Source organism: Salvelinus alpinus, chromosome 26 (assembly GCF_045679555.1).
Source record: "Salvelinus alpinus chromosome 26, SLU_Salpinus.1, whole genome shotgun sequence".
Taxonomy (NCBI): Eukaryota; Metazoa; Chordata; class Actinopteri; order Salmoniformes; family Salmonidae; genus Salvelinus; species Salvelinus alpinus.
Window position 1 is genome coordinate 5,674,301 of NC_092111.1, and position 14,833 is coordinate 5,689,133.

Sequence of the window (14,833 nt, forward strand, 5' to 3'; positions counted from 1 at the left end):
CGGTGCCTCTCAGATCAAAGGTGGGTCCATCTGCTCCGTTCCCGAAGTGTGGTCTCCCTGAGTTTCCAAGTTTGAGGGATCCCCCGTGCACCATTTACCCAGGTCGTCAGGAGCGGTCACCAAGTCAAGATTCACATCCCCATATGTGGTGGTTCATTTCTTTAATATCAAATGAGGAGAGACAAACTTATCACACAAGTCAGAGTTATTCTTAAACTAAATCTTTATTCACTTATTAATAAGGGAGCAGGTAAATACAACGTACACATATAAAGTTAATTGAGTGCTCTACGATAATGATGGCTGGTCGACAAATCACCCCCAAATGATTCGTTGAGAGCCACGATACAAAAGTACAAAGGTCTTTTACAGCCAAGATACACCCCTTTCAACCTACATGACAAACAACAGATGTATAGAACAGGTCACAAGTTTAAGATTTGTATGAAAGATACTTATAATTCTCAGCAGACAGTATCTGCTGTAAAAACAGTACTCTTTATGTAGATACCAGGGTCTGGCCCTGGGGTCATCTCTCCCTGGTACCATATAGAACAGAAACATTAACTCATGCTCTGGAATGCAGTCTAAGTTTTATCACCCAAAAGACATTGTAAATCTCCTGTCAGTGTTATCTCCCAGAGACCTATCCTCAGTAGAACACACAGTCACAATAGTTATAAGAACCCTCTATTCTGTTGCATAAAACATTTGATGCAATAAAAGTATTATAACATAATCTTGCTCTCACAGTGTCCACTGAAAGTTGACTAGTAACAACAACTGGGACATAAAAGACACCCACCATGAGACCCACTAAATCTGCCCAAGAAGAGGCAAACAAAAGAAAAACCCACACCAAACTTAAAGACAGGAAGCAAACCAAAAAGGTGTTGACTCTCCACATCTATCAAGACAACTGGAGCACTGGGCCAGACACTCTTAAATAGAACCTGGACCAGCTCACCACCAATTAACTTAATGGTGAGGCATGGAATAATAAAACATGTCAGGCTGAATGTTTGAAATATGAGTAGGTGATTTGAAACATGCTTCTTCAGTAGTGGAATAAAGACAAGTAGCACTTGAATGTTGTCAAGAAATGCTGGAGTGATGTAGGATTGTTAATAAAATTGATTATAGACCAATTTATTTTCCTGCGTCCATGTGTATAGGCTGCAAGTACGTTGAAATGAAGTTGTTTACAAGTCATTGAAAAAACTACCCGAAAATACATCTTTTCAACTTTCACTTTCAGCTACAACCGAACATATATTGGAACATATATTGGACGTCAGACATCGTCTTATTTTCAACGTCTTTTCAATTACATTTTGCTAAATGGGAATAGCGCAATGTCAAAACACAGTTTTAACGTGTCCAAATCAATAACCAATATGCAGAAACAGTTTGGGATATATTGAAAACCTAAACATTTTGAAGTGTTGCATTTTGATTCAAGTGGGTCACCAATACTGTAAGTGTAACACAGCTCTTTTTTTGTTAGTCACTTTTTGATAAATCTCATAAATAATACTCTTTCAATTCAGAGCCTGGATTTTCCCCCTGAGGCTAAAATCAATTTAACAAATATTTAGGGCTCTACATTCTGACATTCATTCAAATACTGCTACCACAACATTAAAAACATTCTACATTGTGACATTATTTCATTGATATCATGAAACAACTCCATGTATTTTCTGATGTTTAAATCAGAGATATTTTATCAGAGTATTTCTTCCCACATTAATCACAGCTAAGAGGTTTCTCTCCTGTGTGTCCCCGCTGGTGTTCTTTCAGGACATTTAGCTGAGTAAAACTCTTCCCACATTGATCATAGCTATAAGTGTCCTCCTCCCAGAGTGCTAAGAACCTTGGCGTGATCCTGGACAACACCCTGTCGTTCTCAACTAACATCAAGGCGGTGACCCGTTCCTGTAGGTTCATGCTCTACAACATTCGCAGAGTACGACCCTGCCTCACGCAGGAAGCGGCGCAGGTCCTAATCCAGGCACTTGTCATCTCCCGTCTGGATTACTGCAACTCGCTGTTGGCTGGGCTCCCTGCCTGTGCCATTAAACCCCTACAACTCATCCAGAACGCCGCAGCCCGTCTGGTGTTCAACTTTCCCAAGTTCTCTCACGTCACCCCGCTCCTCCGCTCTCTCCACTGGCTTCCAGTTGAAGCTCGCATCCGCTACAAGACCATGGTGCTTGCCTACGGAGCTGTGAGGGGAACGGCACCCCCGTACCTTCAGGCTCTGATCAGGCCCTACACCCAAACAAGGGCACTGCGTTCATCCACCTCTGGCCTGCTCGCCTCCCTACCTCTGAGGAAGTACAGTTCCCGCTCAGCCCAGTCAAAACTGTTCGCTGCTCTGGCACCCCAATGGTGGAACAAACTCCCTCACGACGCCAGGTCAGCGGAGTCAATCACCACCTTCCGGAGACACCTGAAACCCCACCTCTTTAAGGAATACCTAGGATAGGATAAAGTAATCCTTCTAACCCCCCCCCCCCTTAAAAGAGTTAGATGCACTATTGTAAAGTGGTTGTTCCACTGGATATCATAAGGTGAATGCACCAATTTGTAAGTCGCTCTGGATAAGAGCGTCTGCTAAATGACTTAAATGTAATGTAAATGTAATAAGATTTCTTTCCAGTGTGTGTTCTCTGGTGTATAGTTAGATAGCTGGATGAGGTAAAACTCTTCACACATTGATCACAGCTATAAGATTTCTCTCCTGTGTGTGTTCTCTGGTGTATAGTTAGATAGCTAGATGTAGTAAAACTCTTCCCACATTGATTACAGCTATAAGATTTCTCTCCTGTGTGTCCCCGCTGGTGTATTATCCGGCTGCTTAGCTGAGTAAAACTCCTCCCACATTGATCACAGACGTAAGGTTTCTCTCCAGTGTGAATTCTTTTGATGTATTTTAAGGTCTGATAAAGAGTTAAATCTTTTCCCACAGTCAGAGCAGCAGTTAGATTTCTTCCCTGTGGGTCTCTGCTGGTGTTTCTTGAGGTGTTCTGATCTGGAGAGACTCTTCTCTGCCTCTTCAACATCATGATGTTGTTGAGACTCCCCAGAGGACCCAGGATAGTCACATCTCTCTCCTGTGTGAACGACAAAGTCAGACAGATGGTTAAAGGCCAACAACAGCAGAAATCCACTGTTTATTTGAGGTTAAAGGTGATGCCCAGAGCATACCCATGAAGTTGTACAACAATTGACGTCTGTTAAATTTGACAATTAAGACAGTCAAGATAGCAACAATAGTCATATTTTGTCTTGTTTTCACATTAGTAGTAACATCGATGATTGTAGGCTACAAATAAGTTATTCAAGTTGTTGAAATCCTAAGCAGTGTGCCAGATGACTTTTGGTCTCCAATATAGAATTGCAGCACGAGGGCAAAGCACACACAATTTGATTGCAGATACGCCTCCCTGCTAATGAGGAAACCGCTAGTTATGGATGTAGTATATCTGCCTGGAGCAAAAATGGTGAGCGAAGATTTTAGTTTTCCACAATGTATTCTGAACATTACAGCGCACTATCAGGAGTGCTGGGGAAGCCCTTCATGTTGGAGGGTGTTTCTACAGTACTACACTGGGGAAGCCCTTCATGTTGGAGGGTGTTTCTACAGTACTACACTGGGGAAGCCCTTCATGTTGGAGGGTGTTTCTACAGTACTATACTGGGGAAGCCCTTCATGTTGGAGGGTGTTTCTACAGTACTACACTGGGGAAGCCCTTCATGTTGGAGGGTGTTTCTACAGTACTACACTGGGGAAGCCCTTCATGTTGGATGGTGTTTCTACAGTACTATACTGGGGAAGCCCTTCATGTTGGAGGGTGTTTCTACAGTACTACACTGGGGAAGCCCTTCATGTTGGAGGGTGTTTCTACAGTACTACACTGGGGAAGCCCTTCATGTTGGATGGTGTTTCTACAGTACTATACTGGGGAAGCCCTTCATGTTGGAGGGTGTTTCTACAGTACTATACTGGGGAAGCCCTTCATGTTGGAGGGTGTTTCTACAGTACTATACTGGGGAAGCACTTCACGTTGGAGGGTGTTTCTACAGTACTATACTGGGGAAGCCCTTCATGTTGGAGGGTGTTTCTACAGTACTACACTGGGGAAGCCCTTCATGTTGGAGGGTGTTTCTACAGTACTATACAGGGGAAGCCCTCACGTTGGATGGTGTTTCTACAGTACTATACTGGGAAAGCCCTTCATGTTGGAGGGTGTTTCTACAGTACTATACTGGGGAAGCCCTTCACGTTGGATGGTGTTTCTACAGTACTATACTGGGAAAGCCCTTCATGTTGGAGGGTGTTTCTACAGTACTACACTGGGGAAGCCCTTCATGTTGGAGGGTGTTTCTACAGTACTATACTGGGGAAGCCCTTCATGTTGGAGGGTGTTTCTACAGTACTATACTGGGGAAGCCCTTCACGTTGGATGGTGTTTCTACAGTACTATACTGGGAAAGCCCTTCATGTTGGAGGGTGTTTCTACAGTACTATACTGGGGAAGCCCTTCATGCTGGAGGGTGTTTCTACAGTACTATACTGGGGAAGCCCTTCACGTTGGATGGTGTTTCTACAGTACTATACTGGGAAAGCCCTTCATGTTGGAGGGTGTTTCTACAGTACTATACTGGGGAAGCCCTTCATGTTGGATGGTGTTTCTACAGTACTATACTGGGGAAGCCCTTCACGTTGGAGGGTGTTTCTACAGTACTATACTGGGGAAGCACTTCACGTTGGAGGGTGTTTCTACAGTACTACACTGGGGAAGCCCTTCATGTTGGGGGGTGTTTCTACAGTACTATACTGGGGAAGCACATCACGTTGGAGGGTGTTTCTACAGTACTATACTGGGGAAGCCCTTCATGTTGGAGGGTGTTTCTACAGTACTATACTGGGGAAGCCCTTCATGTTGGAGGGTGTTTCTACAGTACTATACTGGGGAAGCACTTCACGTTGGAGGGTGTTTCTACAGTACTATACTGGGGAAGCCCTTCATGATGGAGGGTGTTTCTACAGTACTATACTGGGGAAGCCCTTCATGTTGGAGGGTGTTTCTACAGTACTATACTGGGGAAGCCCTTCATGTTGGAGGGTGTTTCTACAGTACAATACTGGGGAAGCCCTTCATGTTGGAGGGTGTTTCTACAGTACTATACTGGGGAAGCCCTTCATGTTGGAGGGTGTTTCTACAGTACTATACTGGGGAAGCCCTTCATGTTGGAGGGTGTTTCTACAGTACTATACTGGGGAAGCACTTCACGTTGGAGGGTGTTTCTACAGTACTAAATTGTGGGGAAGCCCTTCATGTTGGAGGGTGTTTCTACAGTACTATACTGGGGAAGCACTTCACGTTGGAGGGTGTTTCTACAGTACTATACTGGGGAAGCCATTCATGTTGGAGGGTGTTTCTACAGTACTATACTGGGGAAGCCCTTCATGTTGGAGGGTGTTTCTACAGTACTATACTGGGGAAGCACTTCATGATGGAGGGTGTTTGTACAGTACTAAATCGTGGGGAAGCCCTTCATGTTGGAGGGTGTTTGTACAGTACTAAATCGTGGGGAAGCCCTTCTCCAGTGTGAATTCTTTGATGTATTTTAAGGTCTGATAAAGAGTTGAATGGAGCACTCCAAACAAAATGAGAGCGGTAAAGCCCAATATACTACCCACCACTGCGACCTGTATGCTCTCGTTGGCTGGCCCTCACTACATATTCGTCGCCAAACCCACTGGTTCCAGGTAATCCATAAGTCTTTGCTAGGTAAAGCCCTGCCTTATCTCAGCTCACTGGTCACCATAGCAACACCCACCCATAGCACGCGCTCCAGCAGGTATATTTCACTGGTCATCCCCAAAGCCAACACTTACTTTGGGCGCCTTTCCTTCCAGTTCTCTGCTGCCAATGACTGGAACGAATTGCAAAAATCACTGAAGCTGGAGTCTTATATCTCCCTCTCTAACTTTAAGCATCAGCTGTCAGAGCAGCTTACCGATCACTGTACCTGTACACAGCCAATCTGTAAATAGCCCACCCAACTACCTCATCCCCATACTGTTATTTATCCTCTTGCTCTTTTGCACCCCAGCATCTCTACTTGCACATCGTCATCTCTCACTCCAGTGTTAATGCTAAATTGTAATTATTTCGCCTCTATGGCCTACTCTTCTGCATATGCTCATACTGTACATAGATTTTTCTATTTTCTATTGTGTTATTGACTGTAGGTTTGTTTATGTGTAACTCTGTGTTGTTGTTTTTGTCGCACTGCTATGCTTTATCTTGGCCAGGTCGCAGTTGTAAATGACAACTTGTTCTCAAGTGGCCTACCTGGTTAAATAAATAAAATAATAATAAAAAAGACGAATAAATACATGCATTAACAGAAATGAATGTAACCAAATGACAGGAAGTAACGGTACATTTACTACTGGTGACATTTGTAAAGGGGAATTGATATAATAAACTTAATCTAAGGGCAATCAATTCACACAATGAAACAATGAAGGAGCAAGAATTGGTGGAAGCCAGCGAAGAACATTCTGAAGAGAGACTCACCTATATCTTCACCACACAACCCTCCCCTTTTTCTTGTCTCAACATTTTAAATTATACGCAAGAGACATTATCTTCACACCTATTTGAGCTGCTTTTCAATGACAGCCGCAACTCAATAATAATAATAATAACGCTAACCACTAGCGTAGCCTAGTGGTTAGAGCGTTGGGCTAGTAACCGAAAGGTTGTAATCGAAAGGTCGTTCTGCCCCTGAACAAGGCAGTTAACCCACTGTTCCTAGGCCGTCATTGAAAAAAAGAATTTGTTCTTAACTGACTTGCCTAGTTAAATAAAGAAAAAATTTAAAATAATCAGCTAGGCCTATTGCCACACGCACTGCCCAAATAGGCATAAGCTTGTGATTTGAAACCATACACAGCTATTTTTTTTAAAGAAGCTAATGAACCTCTATCAGGTGGACTGTATAGGTGTGTTCATCTCTGTCAGATATGGACCTCTACCAGGTGGACTGTATAGAACGGTGTGTTCATCTCTGTCAGATATGAACCTCTACCAGGTGGACTGTATAGAACGGTGTGTTCTAATAAAACCCTATAGGAGTTGTCTCCAGATGCATATTCATGCCATGAGGCTAGTAGCTTAGCATCTCTCTCCATTGAATACAGGCGGTTGAAGTCAACAACTCTCAGAATAAAAATAAAATAGATTACAATAATAAGATGAATCCACCAATCCAAAGACAGGAAAGGCGGGAGCTAGAGAACCCGCAGTGCCGCTTTGTGTACAACGACTCCCCTTGTTAGGGCGAAGAGACATCTTGTCAGTGTATCCATAATCTTTGGTGTAACCAACCCAACTCCCGCATGGCACTATTGGGGGGCACGGTGTGTAGTAAAACTTCACTACACAAAAACCATTACATGCTGTGCCCCCCAGTCTGCGGTCAGCAGATAGACCCTTCTCAAATATATATGTTAAGTCACTTTTTGGAAACGGAACGGAGAAAACAAGGGGTAGCTTGTTCTCTACGTCGTCCGATTCTAGACATATCAGTCATCATCCTAGGGCCCTCCATCGAAGAGGTATTGACGAGCCAACTCTGAATATCCAAAGTTAAAAACTAATTTAAGGCGGTACTTACTGGTGTTAATCAGATCTCCTATCGCCACCTCTTCATCTTTCAATGTGACAGTAATTTCCCCTTTCTTCTTCACTCCAAAAACAAAATCCTCTTCTTTCAGTCACATCCTTTCACTCTGAACGTGTCTTCCTCTTCTTTCACTGTAACAGCCTCACCCTCTACTTGTTTTTTAACTGTGACATCCTCTTCATCCTCCTCCTCTTTCACGACAATGTTCAGCCACAGAGCTTCTTTCTCCGTCCAGCAGACCCTCTCTTCTTTAGCAGGAGGGGTGAACCTTAGTGAACTCATGTTCGGGGATGTTAGCTAGCTAGCTATCATTAGCGACCAGACTAGTGCTAACTTACCCAGCCAGCTACTATAGCTGACTAATAAAAAATCACGTAATATTAAATAGGTTAACAAGTAGATATGATAGAAGTGTGTCTAAAACACACTGATAGCGTATAAACAGCTGGAATCTTTCGGCTATGTTGGCTAGCAAGCTACCGAGGTGGTTGACTAGCTGTTTATGAAGAACCGTCCACTAGATTATACGTCACGCTAGCAGCATCGCCTGAAAGACGCACATCGCCGTCTGGAGTGGGAAACGCAGTTGAGGATCATATTTTATTTTCAGACAAAGATTATATGGATTTAATTAAATAATACTATTTTATTGAGACATACAAAGACAGGAATGTGTTGATTGATTAGTGTGAATAAAAACTGTTTACCACAGCATTTAAGGCAGTTTCATTAAGTCATACTAAATCTAAATAAGTAGCTACCTACTGTAGGTCTATACTGCTCCTACATGGTGTAACGATACATCATGTAGATGTATATCATGAACAGACTAGGTCTATACTGCTCTTACATGGTGTAACAATACATCATGTAGATGTATATATTGAACAGACTAGGTCTATACTGCTCCTACATGGTGTAACAATACATCATGTAGATGTATATAATGAACAGACTAGGTCTATACTGCTCCTACATGGTGTAACAATACATCATGTCGATGTATATCATGAACAGACTAGGTCTATACTGCTCCTACATGGTGTAACAATACATCATGTAGATGTATATAATGAACAGACTAGGTCTATACTGCTCCTACATGGTGTAACAATACATCATGTAGATGTATATCATGAACAGACTAGGTCTATACTGCTCCTACATGGTGTAACAATACATCATGTAGATGTATATCATGAACAGACTAGGTCTATACTGCTCCTACATGGTGTAACAATACATCATGTAGATGTATATAATGAACAGACAAGGTTCTATCCTATTCTACTGTATCTTAGTCTATGTATTACTCATCTCATATGTATATACTGTATTCTATTACATTCTACTGTATCTTAGTCTATGCTGCTCTGACATCACTCGCCCAAATATTTATATATTCTTAATTCCATTCCTTTAGATTGTGTGTATTGTTAGATATTACTTGTTAGATATTACTGGACTGTTGGAGCTAGAAACACAAGCATTTTGCTACACCTGCAATAACATCTACTAAACACGTGTATGTGACAAATAAAATGTGATTTGATGTATAGAGGTCTGGTGTTGGAGATCATTCCACACTCTGTGTTCTACTACCCATGTCTGGTGTTGGAAATCATTCCACACTCTGTGTTCTACTACCCAGATCTGGTGTTGGAGGTCATTCTACACTCTGTGGATCTCCTGCATGTATTTTCTGATTTTTAATCGGACCACTTGACAGGGTATCTCTTGTCACATTGATCACAGCTATAAGGTTTCTATCCTGTGTGTGTTCTCTGGTGCTCTTTAAGGCTTTCTCCCTGAGAAAAGTTTTTCCCACATTGCTCACAGCTATATGACTGCTCTCCTGTGTGTGTTCTCTGGTGTGATACCAGGTTGCTTGACTGAGTAAAACTCTTGCCACACTGATCACAGCCATAAGGCTTCTCACCTGTGTGTGTTCTCTGGTGTGTTTTCAGATTACTTGAATGAGTAAAACTCTTCCCACATTGATTACAGCTATAAGGCTTCTCTCCTGTGTGTGTTCTCTGGTGTCCTTTAAGGTGTCCTATCCGAGAAAAGCTTTTCCCACATTGCTCACAGCTATATGACTGCCCTCCTGTGTGTGTTCTCTGGTGTGATAGCAGCTTGCTTGACTGAGTAAAACTCTTTCCACAATGATCACAGCTATAAGGCTCCTCTCCTGTGTGTGTTCTCTGGTGTCCTTTAAGGTATCCTATCCGAGAAAAGCTTTTCCCACATTGCTCACAGCTATATGGCTTCTCTCCTGTGTGTGTCCTCTGGTGTAATACCAGGTTTCTTGAATTAGTAAAACTCTTGCCACACTGATCACAGCTATAAGGCTGCTCTCCTGTGTGTGTTCTTTGGTGTGAAACCAGGTTGGTTGACCGAGTAAAACCCTTGCCACACTGATCACAGCTATATGGCTGCTCTCCTGTGTGTGTTCTCTGGTGTGATACCAGGCTACTTGACTGAGTAAAACTCTTGCCACATTGATCACAGGTATAAGGTTTCTCTCCTGTGTGTGTTCTCTGGTGTGATACCAGGTTGGTTGACTGAGTAAAACTCTTGCCACACTGATCACAGCTGTAAGGCTGCTCTCTTGTGTGTGTTCTCTGGTGTGTTTTCAGATTACTTGATTTAGTAAAACTCTTCCCACATTGATCACAGCTATAAGGCTTCTCTCCTGTGTGTACTCGCTGATGTATTTTAAGTTTTGATGAAGATTTGCAATGTTTCCCACAGTCAGAGCAGCAGATAGATTTCTTTCCTGTGGGTCTCTGCTGGTGTTTCTTGAGGTGTTCTGATGTGGATAGACTCTTCTCTGCCTCGTCAGCTTCATGATGTTGTTGAGACTCCCCAGAGGATCCACGATAGTCCCGTGTCTCTCCTGTGTGAACGACAAAGTCAGACAGATGGTTAAAGGCCAACAACAGCAGACCACTGTTTATTTGAGGTAAAAGGTGATGCCCAGAGCATACCCATGAAGTTGTACAACAATTGACGTCTGTTAATTTATTTGACAATTAAGACAGTCAAGTTACCAACAATCATATTTTGTCTTGTTTTCACATTAGTGGTAACTAGAAATAAATTATTAAAGTTGTTGAAATCCTAAGCAGTGTGCCAGACGACCTTTGGTCTCCAACATAGGCCCATTTCTGTGTTAGCTAAAATTGCAGCATGAGGTCAATGCACAAACAATTTAATTGCAGAAACTCCTCCCTGCTAATGAGGAAACCGCTAGTTATGGATGTAGTATATCTGCCTGGAGCAAAAATGGTGAGCAAAGATTTTAGTTTTTCACAATGTGTTCTCTGAATATTACAGCTCACTATCAGCGCAAGATCAGGAGTGCTACTCAAGGAAACTCACATTAAGCTGTCGCTATTTACTAATTCCCCACCGTGGGGGAAAACTCAGGGGAGTTCTCATAGGCTGACAGGAAAAATAGCCTCCATTTCCAGGTTGCTTATGAGTGCAGTTCACATATCTTTTGGAATATAATTGTAAGGCTCGTTTGAATGTCCTGATTAATATAATGTTTGTGTTATTGTTGCAAATAAACTGCTTTATACTTAAACACTTCAACCAGTAAAACGCTCTTTGGCTTCGCCATCAGCCTGACAATGAGGGTTTGAACACCAAGTGTTTACAAATTGGCCCATAACTTCAGCTAACAATAAGATAGACCTACTGTAGGACCCATAACTTCACCTAACAACAACATAGACCTAGGACTATAAATCATTTAATATTTCAGGTGAAACATGGAAACTAAAATGTCTTTGTCATGACATTTCATAACCTGATCACCAGATAATTTTGTGAATAATCGCACTAGGCTACTCTGTAATGTGTTGTCATTCAAAACGTCCTGAATAAAAGAAAATAGCTGTGTGTGTTGTACAATAGCCTATCCATCAAGGAACAGTTCTCTACACATTATGAGCTAAGTATCTCTGTGTGCAAACAGACTAACGAGATCCTACTGTAAATCAAGCAGATAATAACACATTATAAACATAAATTTGTTAGGGAAGTTGGATCCAACGTGGAGCACGGCATAACTGTTTTTACCAGAGTAATGAATGAAGAAGCACATTTGACTGGCATGCAGAAAATTATTTCCTGGATCAGCTGATGATAGTTGAACATGTGACTGTAACTAAACAGCTACAGTATTAAGTATTATGTGTAATTATTGAAGAACCGCGTTTGGGTGTTGTGAATCAACTTAAGGTGACTCTCGGTTAGAACCATTGGATTTAGCAAACTCTGAAATGATTTAGGATTTCTGTGCCCATGAAAACTGTTTTCCCAGCGTAACATAAGGAGACACTAAATGTTACGTAGTTAGAGTGCATTTCAGAAATCTGAATACAAAAAACTGTCCCACAGCAAGATCCAGTATTTAAGTTGAAGTTCATCATATGACAAGCGTAACGTTATGACTATAACTATTGTTCTCTGAAGGAGGGAAACTAGGTACAACATACTATTAAATCCACACGTTATGACTATAACTACTGTTCCCTGAAGGAGGGAAACTAGGTACAACATACTATTAAATCCACACCTCGCTGGAAGCCTCACCTTCCACAGGTGATGAGCGTGAGAGTCGGATTTATTCCTTAAATTTAATACCGCACTTCACCGACCCAGGAAGTGGCGGGGCCAAACAGGTGTTGTACCTCGGTAGAAATGGTAAGATAAATTGGCACTCCAAATGGAAATGGAAAAAGTTTGCAGATTTTACCGGAAACTTCAGGAGCATAACGTCAGAATTTACGAAGGCCAGCAGCAGGTCGGGAATTGGTTATTTTCTTCTGGTTATATTGATCTCTGGCTTAATCAAGTCTTTTGTGTGTCTTAATTACTTAATCAAACGCTTAAAGCATCAGTTCAGTTCAAGTTCCGCACATACAGTTGATTTTATTAAACACATACAGTTGATTTTATTAAACACATGGGGTGTGTCTATATGGAAAAATACACGTCATAACATTTCAACCAATCAATTGGTAGAAATAAAATACTATTTTTTTTTAAATCTGGGACAGCCCTAGAACATACATGCATTCAGACCCCTTCCCTTTTTACACATTTTGTTACGTTACAGCTTTATTCTAAAATGGATTACATTTTCTTTATGATCAATCTTCAGACAATACCTCATAATGACATCACAATACCCCATAAAAGTGAGATTTTTTTTTAGAAATGCTTGCATACCAGTGTTTGTATCTCTCTAGGTCATGCCTGTAGGTTACAGTAGGTTGTATCTCTCTAGGTCATGCCAGTAGGCTACAGTAGGTTGTATCTCTCTAGGTCATGCCAGTAGGCTACAGTAGGTTGTATCTCTCTAGGTCATGCCAGTAGGCTACAGTAGATTGTAACTCTCTAGGTCAAGCCAGTAGGCTACAGTAGGTTGTATCTCTGTAGGACATGCCAGTAGGTTACAGTAGGTTGTATCTCTGTAGGACATGCCAGTAGGTTACAGTAGGTTGTATCTCTCTAGGTCATGCCAGTAGGTTACAGTAGGTTGTATCTTTCTAGGTCATGCCAGTAGGTTACAGTAGGTTGTAACTCTCTAGGTCATGCCAGTAGGTTACAGAAGGTTGTATCCAAGTGGTTGTATCTCTCTAGGTCATGCCAGTAGGTTACAGTAGGTTGTATCTCTCTAGGTCATGCCAGTAGGTTACAGTAGGTTGTATCTCTCTAGGTCATGTCAGTAGGTTACAGTAGGTTGTAACTCTCTAGGTCATGTCAGTAGGTTACAGTAGGTTGTAACTCTCTAGGTCATGTCAGTAGGTTACAGTAGGTTGTATCCAAGTGGTTGTATCTCTCTAGGTCATGCCAGTAGGTTACAGTAGGTTGTATCCAAGTGGTTGTAACTCTCTAGGTCATGTCAGTAGGTTACAGTAGGTTGTAACTCTCTAGGTCAGACATGGGCAAACTACGGCCCGCGGGCCACATACGGCCCGTTAGGCTTTTTAATCTGGCCCGCCGAACTTGTCCAAATTATAGTAAAAACCTCCTTTTTTTCCCCTTTCCCTGCAATGCCCACGTTTCCCCAATAGATGGCGCACTCAAAACACATTGACCGTTGTTGGAGTGGCGCGTATTTCTCTTTATTTCACTTTAATTTTCACTTCGTTTCACGTCACCATTAAGCGAGAATTGCCACAACAAAACTAACTCCAGACTTTGATGCACTGGCAAAAAAGGGAGACCAACAACACTGTTCCCACTGAAATGGTGAGTTTTTCTGCTGTGTTATGAAAAAATGCATATGGAAAGTTTGGAAGTGCGTCTTTTAATTAAGAGCAATGCGCATTTACGCACAGCAGCGGTACAGTAGCTTTATTAACACGCCGCACATCGCTCTTAATTTAAATTTAAATTTTCAGCTGCAGGTAGGATATTTAATACAGCCTATGTCTGTGTGCTTGGCAACGATACACGTGTACTGTTTGCGCGTGAAGGCGAGGGCGTCCGTGGCGAGTTTGTAGAGCGCGCGGTCAGGACAATCCATCCATGATTTTGCGGTGTTTAACACAAGTAGATATTATTGAGCTTGAGTATTTCGTTGTGTAATAATATGTTTTGAATGTTGAAAGTGATTCCATTTTTCAATAAATGTTGATTTCTTTAACTTTGCACCTTCGATTGAAACTTATTAAAAACAGACGCAATCTTGATAAATCACAGTGCGTATGTTATTTTAATCTATTTACATTTCCTCATCCCGGTATCTGCGAAATAGTATGTAAATGCCATATCTTGCATATTCCTTGAGACAAATTTATTAACTGATAAGGGCTATTTTTCACATTTGAAAGACAGTTAATAAATTGGGTTGTAGTGTTCTTACTGTGCTATGAGGTTTGCACACACTACATTTAATGCTTTAGTATATCCGGCCCAAACACTCCCTCCAAATGCTCCTGGCCCGGCCCCTCTGTCAAATTTTAGAACCCATTGTGGCCCGCGAGTCAAAAAGTTTGCCCACCCCTGCTCTAGGTCATGCCAGTAGGTTACAGAAGGTTGTATCCAAGTGGTTGTATCTCTCTAGGTCATGCCAGTAGGTTACAGAAGGTTGTATCCAAGT

General features: G+C 41.9%; 1 pseudogene; it reads right to left on the minus strand.

The window, feature by feature from the left end:
• Nucleotides 1-205: 205 nt before the first annotated feature.
• The window catches only part of LOC139555389 (zinc finger protein 271-like), a 50,185-nt pseudogene continuing 35,557 nt past the window's right edge, over nucleotides 206-14,833 (minus strand).